This window comes from Tribolium castaneum, chromosome 7 (genome assembly GCF_031307605.1).
Source record: "Tribolium castaneum strain GA2 chromosome 7, icTriCast1.1, whole genome shotgun sequence".
Taxonomy (NCBI): Eukaryota; Metazoa; Arthropoda; class Insecta; order Coleoptera; family Tenebrionidae; genus Tribolium; species Tribolium castaneum.
Genome location: NC_087400.1, coordinates 10,736,569 through 10,748,915, shown reverse-complemented (window position 1 = coordinate 10,748,915; position 12,347 = coordinate 10,736,569). Strand labels below are relative to the sequence as shown.

Here is a 12,347-nt window from a genome sequence, read left to right as displayed (position 1 = left end):
AGCGTGCGTTGGCAATCGAAGCCGGTGAGATTGATAAAGATGGAGTACCTTACATTACAGTTGTAGTAGATGGTGCGTGGTCTAAACGTTCCTACAAATCAAATTACAACGCATCTTCTGGTGTTGCAACAATAGTCGGTGCAAGGACTAAAAAAATTTTATACGTGGGAGTTAAAAATAAAAATTGTAAAAAATGTATGTATTATAAGAAAAAAAAACCAAACGACGCCCCCTCATAAATGTTTTAAAAATTGGAAAAACACTTCAACTTCAATGGAAGCAGCAATTATTTTGGATAGATTTAAAAAATCAGTAGACATGCATAACGTAAGATTTAAAAACCTCATAGGAGATGGTGATAGTAGCGTCTACAAAAAAATTCATAATGCAAGACCATACGGGCCTAATTATTTTATTAAAAAAATTGAATGCCGAAATCATATACTACGAAATTTTTGTACTAAAATTAGAGAAATCGCTAAAACTCCTCGTTCTGACATAAATATAAAAACTTTTTTGCGCAACAATTATTTGAAATTTAGAACCGCAATTGTTTCAGCGATAAAATACAGAAAAAACGAAAACTGTACTTTCGATCAAAAAGCAGAAAACCTGAAAAATGATATTTTAAATGGACCTGCACATATTTTTGGTAATCATTCAAAGTGCGCTACGTATTTTTGTAAAACAGTTGGTCAAATAACAAATGCAGTTGCATATTCTGACTTTAAAAATAGTTCCTTGTTTGAGTTGTTCATGCAGGCATTAAAACGAGTTGCAAATTTATCTTCAAGTCTATTGTATGATGTCGATAATAATTCTGTTGAGTCATTTAATTCAGTAGTTAACAAACTTGTTGGGGGTAAAAGAATAAATTTTTCAGAACGCGGTTCTTATCATGGAAGATGCTTTGCGGCAGTCGTAAATGTAAATAACTAAAACAAATTTGTATTTAAAATTATGGAGAAAATATCAGGGAATAGTGGCATTTACACCACAAAATTTTCAAATCGCTTATTAAAAACCAAAGAACTTCAAGCTACAAAATTAAATAAAAGAAAAATTCGTATTCAAAGTGCAGATTCGGATTATGGTGCGACTAATGACATAATAGACATGCCAACGCCAACAGAAACATATGACAAAATAAAAAATGAGTTCTTGAATGATTTGGCTGCTTGCGATATTTTAAAAATTCCTTTGTTAACAATTGGTCAACGTAATAATGAGCAGTGGGATAAAGAAAGAAATAATAGATTAACGGCTAGTAATTTCGGAAAAATTATTAATATGAAATGTACGACCAATACAGCGAATGCTGTAAAAGATATCTTGTATCGTGTGGGATTATCTAAATTTAAAAAATTACCCGAACCACTACAGTGGGGAATTGATAATGAAGGGAAAGCAAAGGAGAAGTTTGAACAGATCACAGGTATAAAGGTAGATTCATGCGGCTTTTTTGTTGATAAAGAAAAAAAATTTTTAGGTGCAACACCAGATGGGTTAGTGGGTTCAAATGCTATTGTTGAAATTAAATGTCCATTTAGCGCAAGAAACACAAATATTAAAACTGCCATAGAACAAAAATTGATTAAATACTTAGAAATAGATTCTCAAGATGATAGTAAAATAGTTTTAAAAGAAAAAGATAATTACATGTATCAAGTACAAGGTCAGCTCCACATTACTAATCGCCAAACTTGTTACTTTATAGTGTACACCTCTACAGATTTAAAATATTGTATTATTGAGAAAAACGATAGTAAATATTGGAACGGAGGAATGATAGATTGTCTTGAAAATTTTTATATGAATGCCATGTTACCAGAAATAATTGATTCAAGACATAGTCGCAATTTACCATTACGCAGCATAATAAAAAAGGATTTGTAAATAATATTTCAAGTTTAGTTTTAGAGATTTTTACATAAATACATAATATGATGATAAGCATTTTAATAATAATTATAATTTTTAATTTGAACAATAAAAGTAAAAAAAAACTTCCTCAGTGGGTTGACACCTTGTCGTGGTGAGGGAGCTCAGTAGTTCTATCACAAAACCTGTGCAGAACGAAGCTAAGTACAACCAAAGTTTTAATCATCTTTTTTTATATTTTTTTTAAAACAGGAATAATTTTATTGTTAAAAGTATTCCAAAAAATAGCGAACGTGATTACTCGTATTTCAAAATCTCATAAGATACGTTGATAGCAGTGTCTAAAAAAAAACGTAATGCAAATCTATAGATACCTAATTATTTTGTTAAAAAAATTAATTCCGAAATCATGTGCTTTAATTTTATACCATTAATAGAGAAATCGCTAAAATTCCTATTTGTGCCGATACATTTCTCTGTCTTGAACAAATGCAATAAAATTATTATCTTGTGGGTCACCCCAATGGTGGTTACCTCCAGCGGTGCGTCCTAAACCCGTCATAAATCTTCTTCCAGCTAGCTACGCATTCGAAGAAGGATGCATTAAAAGTTGCCTACTTACAATTTAATTTTTGCTTTATATCTAACAATTAAGAACAGTTAACAAAAATCTAAAATATCTCAGGTCTGTATTTTTAAATTTCCTATAAAATGGTTTTTTTAAATTCTCAATACAATGCACCGTTATCAAAAATTCGTATCAACTTCATTAACAGACATTTTATTTAATAAAAAAATATCTAGCCATTTATTTTAATCAAGAATGTTTCTTGGAACTACATTTACTTATAAAGAAACACTGCAAATGTCAAGAAACTCTTCAAGTCTAAATTTGCGGCTAAAAACAGTAAAAACAGTTTACACGTAAAACGTATGCGCCAGCTCCCAGAGGGTCTAGAGCCTTAAGCTAGACGTTTGGCGCAATGATATGATTTGTTCAGTTTTTTATGACGCATCGATTGATATAAAAATTACTCAATTTGAGTGGTCCTTAAATTCCCATAAGAAGTGTGCCTAGTCCTTTATAAATCTACCCACGATTACAGAGATTGATTTTTCCTGTGTGTTAATTCTTCCGTGATTTTTTTTCTTGTGGGATTTTTTCATAGTGGGTTTTTTCTAGGTGGGCTTTTGTCTTTGTGGGTTTTTTTCTTGTGCGCATTTTTCGTGTGAGCTTATTTCATGGATTCCAAAATATTATAGGTATAGAAAAGTTGTTGTACTTGTTGAGTTTTATTAGTGGTAAAATTAACACACACACCCCGTGTATTCTGATATGTGTGAGTTCTATCTAGTTCTCGCCGCGTCAAGGACAGATCAAAGCAATCAGCTGTAGCGGTGGTTGTGATTATTGTTAAGTATTATGCTATATTCTGTGGTATTTTGTGATTTACGTATTGACTTTTTAAAGTGAACAATTCGATCTTAATTATATTTACGAAGTGATCTTTTTGGTTTGACAGTATTTCTACGTTTCAAGTGAACTTTCTAACGATTCGTTTGAGGTTATGTGTTTACACATGGTGCGGAGCCGGGCCGGTAGGTAAGTTTATGAGTAGTGTTGAGTAATGAGTAGTTAGATTAAAGGCATTGGCAGTATTGGCACACAAAAAAAGAAGTTTGTCTTCATGCGGTCGAAAATTGCGAATTTGTGTGTGGTTGCAATTGAAACAGAGAACCCATGAGAACCCTAGAACCAGTGTTGCCGCTAGGGTTGCCAAGTCGCCAGCGTCCGATTACCGAACACTAAATAATAATAAAAATAATACCCCTGACATGCGACAGTTTGTCGCTTTTGCGTCAACCCAAGCTGAGAAATATTTTTTGTTTATAATTAATATTATCTATATTATTAATTAAGTGAAATCATTATTCAAAAGTTTTATTTGAAACTTCAACAATATAAATAAGTGCATGTTTGTACAACAAAACATTTATTATATAACATAATAACATTTATTAAACCAACAAACAATAATACGCTCACAACTAACTTAACATCAAATAACAAAACAGAATAAGACTATTAATATGAAAACAAAAATATACATATTACTTATTTCAAAATATGTACTTTTTTTGTTTTTTTTGCGGCACTCAGTACAGTTGGATACTTTTTAATGAAATCTGCGAATCCCGTGCAATTCATATCAAAATTTAGTTTTGTTTGCAACTCTGCTTTTACTGTGTCTGTTCGCAGACGATTGCGCTCGTCTGTTCATATATTTCCCATGATTGAAAATACCCTTTCACAATAAGCATTACTGATTGGTATGGAATAAACAAATTGCACAATAATCTTTAATAAATTTGGAAAATTACCGCAAGCAAAAAGTTCCATCCACTTCTCAACCGCTGATTTATTCATTGCTACTAATTTAGGCAATTTTTTTTCAAAATTCCAAACTCATTATGGAGTTTATCTACGTCAATATGATCCGCCAACTTTAAACTCTCCACACAATTTTCAAGAGTATGCCACTCAAATTCAGAACGTAGATTAAACATTTTTAGTAGCTTGAATGGCGAATTTTCTAAACTAAAATATTTTTGAATATATGTGGTTGCTCTGTCACAGAATTCACCAAATTCGGAGTTTATTTTATTTATCTTAGTGGCATTACTTAGACGCCTCAATGCAGCATTGGCTTTATACCCATAAAAATTGTCCTGGCGTTTTTGCTTCAAATTAACAATAAGATTTTCAATAATCTCATACAGCTCAGGAGAAGCGCAGGTTTTATTCTCTAAAGCTAACACCACATTGTGGAATAAACTACTAATATGATGCACAAAATACAAATAAATTTCCGGAATAGAAAAATTATTCTCACTTGGGTCAGATTCTGCATCATCGATTACAAATTTCCGTATTAGCTTATCGCAATTATCTTCACCTTGGCTGAGAAAGTAAGATTTTAAGGCAGGCCATTTTTCCGTTATCCGACAAATTGCTTAATATATCGATAACCACCGTGTTGGGACATGACGAAGAATCTGAGCCTATTCAATCTCTACAAACTCACAAAAATCTTTGAGCGACTCAGCATTTGTTGCAGAAGAAGAAAATTCATTATAAATCTTAATTATCAAAGTTTCCACATCCATTGAAAGAACCTTTGCCGCAAACTTAGCAGCATTATTAATTACATGGCAATTGCAATTGGCCGAAATCAAACCAGGAACATCATTTTTTAAGTGAATAAAAACCGAATTATGTTTTCCGTAATTTACAGAAGCATTATCTGCAGCATAAGATGATATTTTGTCAATACGTAGATTACATTTTTGAAGAATCATTTTGATTTTGTGGTAAATTGCCTGTGAAGTTTCATTAGCATCTTCATAGAAATCCAAAATTCGCTCTTTTATACCGACACGCACATCAAAGTAACGAATGCAAAGCGGAAATAATTTCCTATTGCCTTTATTAGAAGCATCACTGGCAATAGAAAAAAAGCTAGAAGTTTCTAAATCTTCTAGTACTAGCTGTACAGAGAATGGTGCAAGAACATTTTCACAAATTGCGGCACATTTAGTTCTTCCACAAGACATCTTTCTGAATATTTCAGAATCTGAAAATACTTTTTTGTTAACTTTTGAACCGCAATCTATTGATAAATATGAATGATGATGTATGCCATGAAACGTCTTAGTAAGTTCAGCTATAGTGGTGTTCGTGTCTACGGAAGTTCCCGGTTGTCTTAGAAATGAATCCACAAATTTATTAGCTTTTTCTGCTCTTTCTTTATTTTGATGTCCCTGTGAGGTATGGTGTTTTTTAACTGCAGTTATGCCGTCCCATTTTATGGTAAACGAGGTACCGCAAATTTTACATTTTGCTAATTCATCAGAATTAAGGTCCTTTGTCAGCCACTTATAAGAGTCTTCCCATGCTTTACTATGACCAGTCTTTTGCGACTGCCGACCTCGGGTTGCTAAAATCGAACAGTTTTTAAGAATTAATAAATAATTAACATTAAGCAAACTCAAACCTTTGCCATTTTTACACTTTTAGAAATAAATATACGCAGTTGCAGTGTGATCTAATAACACTTGTCAAAAAGGAAACTTTCGGCATTGCTGCAATTCCGCATAGCATTGGGTAAAGTTAACAGATGGCGCGCGAAAACAAAATTATCAAAAATACAACCTATTTGCAAAAATTACCGAACAAATTGTTGTTCAGTTTGTCCTTCGTTCCGGGCACGAACAATAAAGTAAATTACCGAACAGTCCGGACGAAGTCAGGACGGTTGGCAACCCTATTATGAGTAGTATCGAGTAATGACACTAATGACTAGTTAGATTAAAGACATTGGCAGTGATGGCACACAAAAAAACAAATTTGTCTTCAAACGGTCGAAAATTGCGACTTTGTGTGTGGTTAGTAAAAATATTTTTCTCATTTTTATATTATTTATTGTATGTATATTTTAATGGAATTTGTGCGAAACTGTCAAAAAAAACGGCACTTTATTTTCTTGATTTTGAGGTGTGAAATAGCACATTTGTTTATAGTAAAATAAAGCGTTGACAACGTAAAGGGTCATAATCTTGAATGAAATTAGCTTTTATTAGATATTTCGAACGTTGTTTATAAATATGCAATAACAAATATAAGACAGTGCCAAGAAAATAATTATTTGAACATTTCTACCAGCATTAAATCTAAAATATAATTGACTTAATCCTTTTATACAGGCTGCTCAAAAAGTGGCGCACCAACTCAGTGGTACGTCATTGAGAAGCAAGTGCAGATTACAGGAAAAATGTTGAAAAAATTCCTAACGTTATGTTTTAAAAAATCTGGAGCTACAAACTTATTGTGTTAACTTCTTTAATTTTCATTCTTTTTTATATTATTATGTTTCATACCAGGTAATCGTTCCGTAACAAAACGATGAATAATTATTTTAAAATTTACTATCAGATTTTAGGAGTTTTTTTAATTTAAAAAAATTAAAATTTATCCAAAAAATCACAATGTGTAGATGTGCTAACACTGGGAATTATTTCCTAGGAAACTGTTTCAAAAATAATTTATTTTTATTGCTGCTCAAATTTTTTTGCGATTATGGCTGTTAGACAACGTTGCCACATATCATTTACCTAAAATTAGTTATTTATCAATAACTTTAATACAAAGAATTTTTTTACTATTTTTACCTTTATTTGTAACCACTTCTCTACCACACACCATTGAGTTGGTGCACCAGTTTTTGAGCACGCTGTATCTGCTCATGTGGGAGCCAATTTGACCCTTCTCGAATCTTTCCCGTTTTGAGCTCTTAAAATTGTATTTTGGGTAAACATTAATTGTGATTATAACAAATTGTTTGCTTATTTTTTATACCTACATTTATAAAAGACATTTATAAAAGAGGAAGAAATTTTAATTTTTGTGATGACAACTTGACGTGCCAAAGCAATCTTATATGCTACAATTTTTTTACAAAAGGAAAAGTTGTCGCTGTGAGATTCACTAAATGTTTATTTTATAAACGAATTCTTGGAGTAGAAATCATGAATCACTATTCAAAAAAATTGTTAAATTATTGTTTAGTTTAAAAAGTTATTAATACAGAATTATTTTCTTATACAGAAACTTTCAATTTGTGCTTTATTTCTACTATGGATTGAAATCCACATTCTTTCTTATTATTAGTGAAAGTGTCGTATTTAGGTGCCGTGCCGCTGATTTGACTTCAAAAGAAACACATATTATGATACAAAAGTTATAATGTAAACAGTATTTATTTACAGTCAGAATAAGGAAAGTGACCGCTTTTGTTAATTCGAACTGCGTGTTTGTCTACGAAGCAAAGCGCGTGGACCATGCATATTCGAGGTAACGAAAGCGACCTCACTTTCGTTCAAGTGCTGTATTTGGCATTGTTTGATATCTCCACAAGTAAGTGGATCTGTAATTTGTATTCGAAATTATATTATATTTAACTAAAAAAATAGGTAAAAATAAATCACGTAGTCGAGAGGAGGTGTTGTTAGAAAACTAAACAAAATAAAGCATACGCAAGTGTGCGAAAAGCGGTGAGTACCTAAACGTGGAGTGAACAAATGTGAAGATTGGCACTTTCTAAGCAAGTTTCGAACAAAATGCAATTACATTTAAAAACTGCATTGCTATTAAATTTCAAATTTCGATTATTTCCTCAGTTTTTTCGTTTTTTCTTTATCTTGTTTGTTAAGTTTAGTTAAAATTTTGCATAGAAAATACATTTGTGTTAAAAGAAAAAATCTAACTACTGCTTCAGTAAGGCTTTCTGTGCAATCAATAAAACATAAATTAAAATCTGCAAGTTTTTGTGTATTTCTAGGAGAGTATTACTACTCAGTTTATTTTTCGAAACTATGTTTTAAAAAAGTGCTTCTAATTTATTAATAAGATGAAATAACAAATCTGATGGGCAGATCAGATAGCCTTTTGATAAAAGATTGGTAAATTTGAAGTCAATACATTTAGGACATTTGGTAAATCGATGATATTTTCTTGCCATATACCCTGCGACATACTATATTATGAAAGTAGATGATTTTTCAGTTTCGTTATCTTTGTTACTATAGTGGCAATCAACCATGTCTTCGTCAAACCATGTACATTTTTCTATTGTTTTATCTATTTTTTTTTAAGTTTTTTAAATTCTTATTATAATTATTACAAGGAATTTCGTCGACTGTGATAAGACACGGGAAGATTTTGGAATTTTCTACATTACTCTCTTTGGGTGGCTTTATTGGATGATAAACCTCTCATTATCAGTCGACGTTTAAAAATCCATTCGTAAAATAAAGCGTCCGATTTACACTCAAACTTGTCGAATAATAGTTTATTATACAAGTAAAGAAAAGTTGTTTATTATCTGTGAATCACGAGCAGATAATGCCAGCTTTTCTTTACGTGTATAATACAGCGTTTTTTTATAGGTACATTGAGAAATTTTTGTTAAATTTTTTCACCGATAGAATAAAAAAATCACCAAATGGCTACTTAATTCTATCGAATTTTTGTTGTATGGCTTTAATTAAAGAAATTTATATAACTAGGTTATTGCTCACCTATTGACCAGACCTCACCTGACAATTGTTTATTAAAATAACAGACTATACCTAAATGATATAATGTACTATAGTAACCACTTGTAGAATAAAGGTGTACTACTTTTACTTGTATCTATGGAATAAGCAGCAACATTATTAATACCTGTAAGAGAAATAACTATTATCCACTCAAGAATGTTTAAACATGAGGGCGTCACAAAAAGCCTACAAAGATAAATGCTCACAAGAAAAAAAAACACCCATAATAAAACCCACACGAAATAATGCTCACAAAGAAAAAAGTCCACGTCGAAAAAAACTTCCATGGAAAAAGACTCACATGGGAAAAAGCTCACAAGGAAAGAAGCGCACAGTAAAAAAAGTCACATGGAAAAAAGCGCACACAGAAAAATACCCACTTACCAAAAAACATACATACAAAAGACCTACAGAGAAAGAAACTCAGTATAAGCTGTGTTGATGTAAATGGGTATTAAGTTTTCTCACCAGTTTCTACTCAACAGTAAACTCTTTTTTTGTCTTCCTCTACTTTAAAGATAACATTTCCTGTCAATTTACAATTTACCAAAATCAACACAAGGGTAGCATAACCCTCAGTCAGCTATTCTTTTAACTTTTAAACTAGTTTTTAAATTTTAAAATGTAATTAACTTTCAATTTACGATGTAGGTAACTTTTTAACCATTGTATGCTGGGGATGGTTTAATTAACTGTTAAAAAAACTGTCAACAAAATAAGTATGGAGGTTCAGATTTTTTAAAATACGACTAGGAGTTTTTCAAGATTTTTCCTGTAATATACACATGCTTCTCAGTAACGAACCAATTGCGCTCAAGTTTTTGAACATCTGAGTTTATATTACGTACTATTTACAGTACAGTAGGGTGATTTGAAAATGTCATGCCAATAAACCCCGGTTTGGGATCGGTAGGTACTCGGACCGCAAACATCTGTGGCAATAAACTAAAATAAAAATAAACACGAAATAATTTTACTTTTCAATTTGAATCCAACTGCTTAAAATAAGATTTAATTTTATAATGTTCTTAGTAATTTTAAAAATCACTATGTTAACAAACCCGTTAATCCAATAATTCTCTTCTCTTTTTCGATTCTAATGAAGGCGTCGTTTAATTCTCAATGTGAAATAAAATTAATTAACTAATTAATTAATTAAAAAAAAATTGATTGCCTCTAAAGGCCTGTTTGAATTGTGCGTTTTAAGAACTCTAGCTATTTTCATACTTGTTCAATGATTATTATTATTTCTTCAACAAGAAACAGAATATATTAAAAGAAAAGATGGCTCCAGTTAAAAACAAAACTGTTTTCTTATTTGCAATTTTTTAGTAGATGTTTGTTTACAATTTGTCACTTTGGTAATCGTGTTTGGATTTTTGTTACAAAAAGGGATGCAATTAGTTTTCGCTGAATACCAGAGGGAGAACAAATTTATTTAGCAACGCGAATTAAACAACATCTTTATTGAAATTGGTTTCATCGGCCAAGGGTTTCGACGGTTAAATTTACTAGAAACATCAGATCTTTTTAGCAACTGTATTCGTGTCAACTGTTGGAATCAACAAATAACAATAAAATTTCCATTTTTGATTAATTTTATTCTCAATACGAGTTAAATGACAATTATAATGGGAATCAGCTTTATTATTAGTTGCATCTATTACGGATTTCGTCAACATAATGATTTTGAAATTTACTAAAAATATTAAATGAAATGTTATTTTAAGTAATTGTATTCAAGTTGAAAACTAAAATTATTTCGTGTCCTCAAGTTTACGACTAGACATAGTTTATTGCCACCGATGGTTGCGGTTGGAGTACCTACCGATCCCAAATGTTGGGGTTTATTGGCATGACATTTTCAAATCATCCGGCCGTACTCCCAGTTGAATAAGGTTATATGGCCCCAGTAAAACATTTTGTCTCTAATAATGAGGGAATTATATACCAGTTGGGGTTCTTTTAGCAAATACCACCAGAGAGCTCATAAATTTGTCCCAAACACATTGTGCAGGCAGCTGTACAGAACTGGATTCAGGCTACTCACGTACGAATTGTTCCAGTAATATTCAAAAAATTTACAAACACTGTCAGAACCGGAATTTAAATCAATTATTTACGCTTTGTCAACGCTTGTTGTATTTATCCACTTTTCGCCACACCACACAAGCACTTATTAAATTACGATATTATTATATTATAATTCACTATAAGTAAAATTTATCAGAAATTCTCGAGCACTGTCAGAATCGAATTTAAAATTAATTATTTACACTCTATTTACACTTTATTTACCTACACTCGTCACGTTTATTCACTTTTATCACACCACATAAACACTTAAATTTGGAGATTATTATATTACAACTTATTCTAAATCACTAGCACTATTAGAATCGAAATAAAAATTAATTGCTTACATTCAATTTACACTTTATTTAACACTTGTCACGATTATCTACTTTTTGTTACACCACATAAACACTTAATTTAGGAGATTATTATATTATGACTTATTCTAAATCACTATCACTAATATTTTCTAGAAATTCATTGTCACTGTCAGAATCGGAATTTAAATCAACTATTAAAGGACTTATAGTTGGAGAGCGATATGAGTTTTCAATTTCAATAATATGCTTTTCACAGTTTGCTCACTTTTCTGCAGTAATGTTGTCAATTTCGTTCTTTATGACGTCCACCACACTAGCACCTAAATTTGGAGAAGTATTGTGTCTTCTAATACCATTTTTGAGATCAGTTCAAATAAGTTCAATAGGATTTAGAATACAATAGTACGGAGGCAGTCTTAATACGGTATGTTCTTCATTCTTCGCAATTTCATCAATTCGGTATTGGTCTGGAATATTCAGACTTTTAATTTTACCCAAAAATTTTGTTTTGGTAGCTTTTTTTGGGACTTCAATATTATTAGATATTATTAGTCAATAATGTCTTGTTTTCTAGTCGTTTGATTAGGTCTTTTGTTCTATGTTAGTTGCATAGGTTAGCTGATTTTATAGATTATAATTAATATATAAAGTTAAGCAGCACTGACTCCGGTCATACCTTGAATGGGTGACAGGATAATAAAATGCCAAAAGATCGCAACTAACTCATTTTTCGGAGGAGACGTTAAGCCATCGGTCCCGGTCACTACTAATGGTCATTAGGTCAAGTCAGAGGCTGTAGATGCGACCTGAAAACTTCGGCACTTGGGTGATGACATTACCTCCATACGCCTATTTTTTTTTGTTCAATTGTTTACTATTACGATATTAGGCGGTAGAAATTGCATCAACTGT

General features: G+C 31.4%; 1 long non-coding RNA gene across 1 annotated transcript; it reads left to right on the top strand.

The window, feature by feature from the left end:
• Window positions 1-3,106: 3,106 nt before the first annotated feature.
• On the top strand, window positions 3,107-6,659 carry LOC135266833 (uncharacterized). The gene is made up of 2 exons (XR_010335043.1): window positions 3,107-3,480; window positions 3,522-6,659. It is a non-coding gene; the product is annotated as an uncharacterized LOC135266833 (long non-coding RNA).
• Window positions 6,660-12,347: the final 5,688 nt, after the last annotated feature.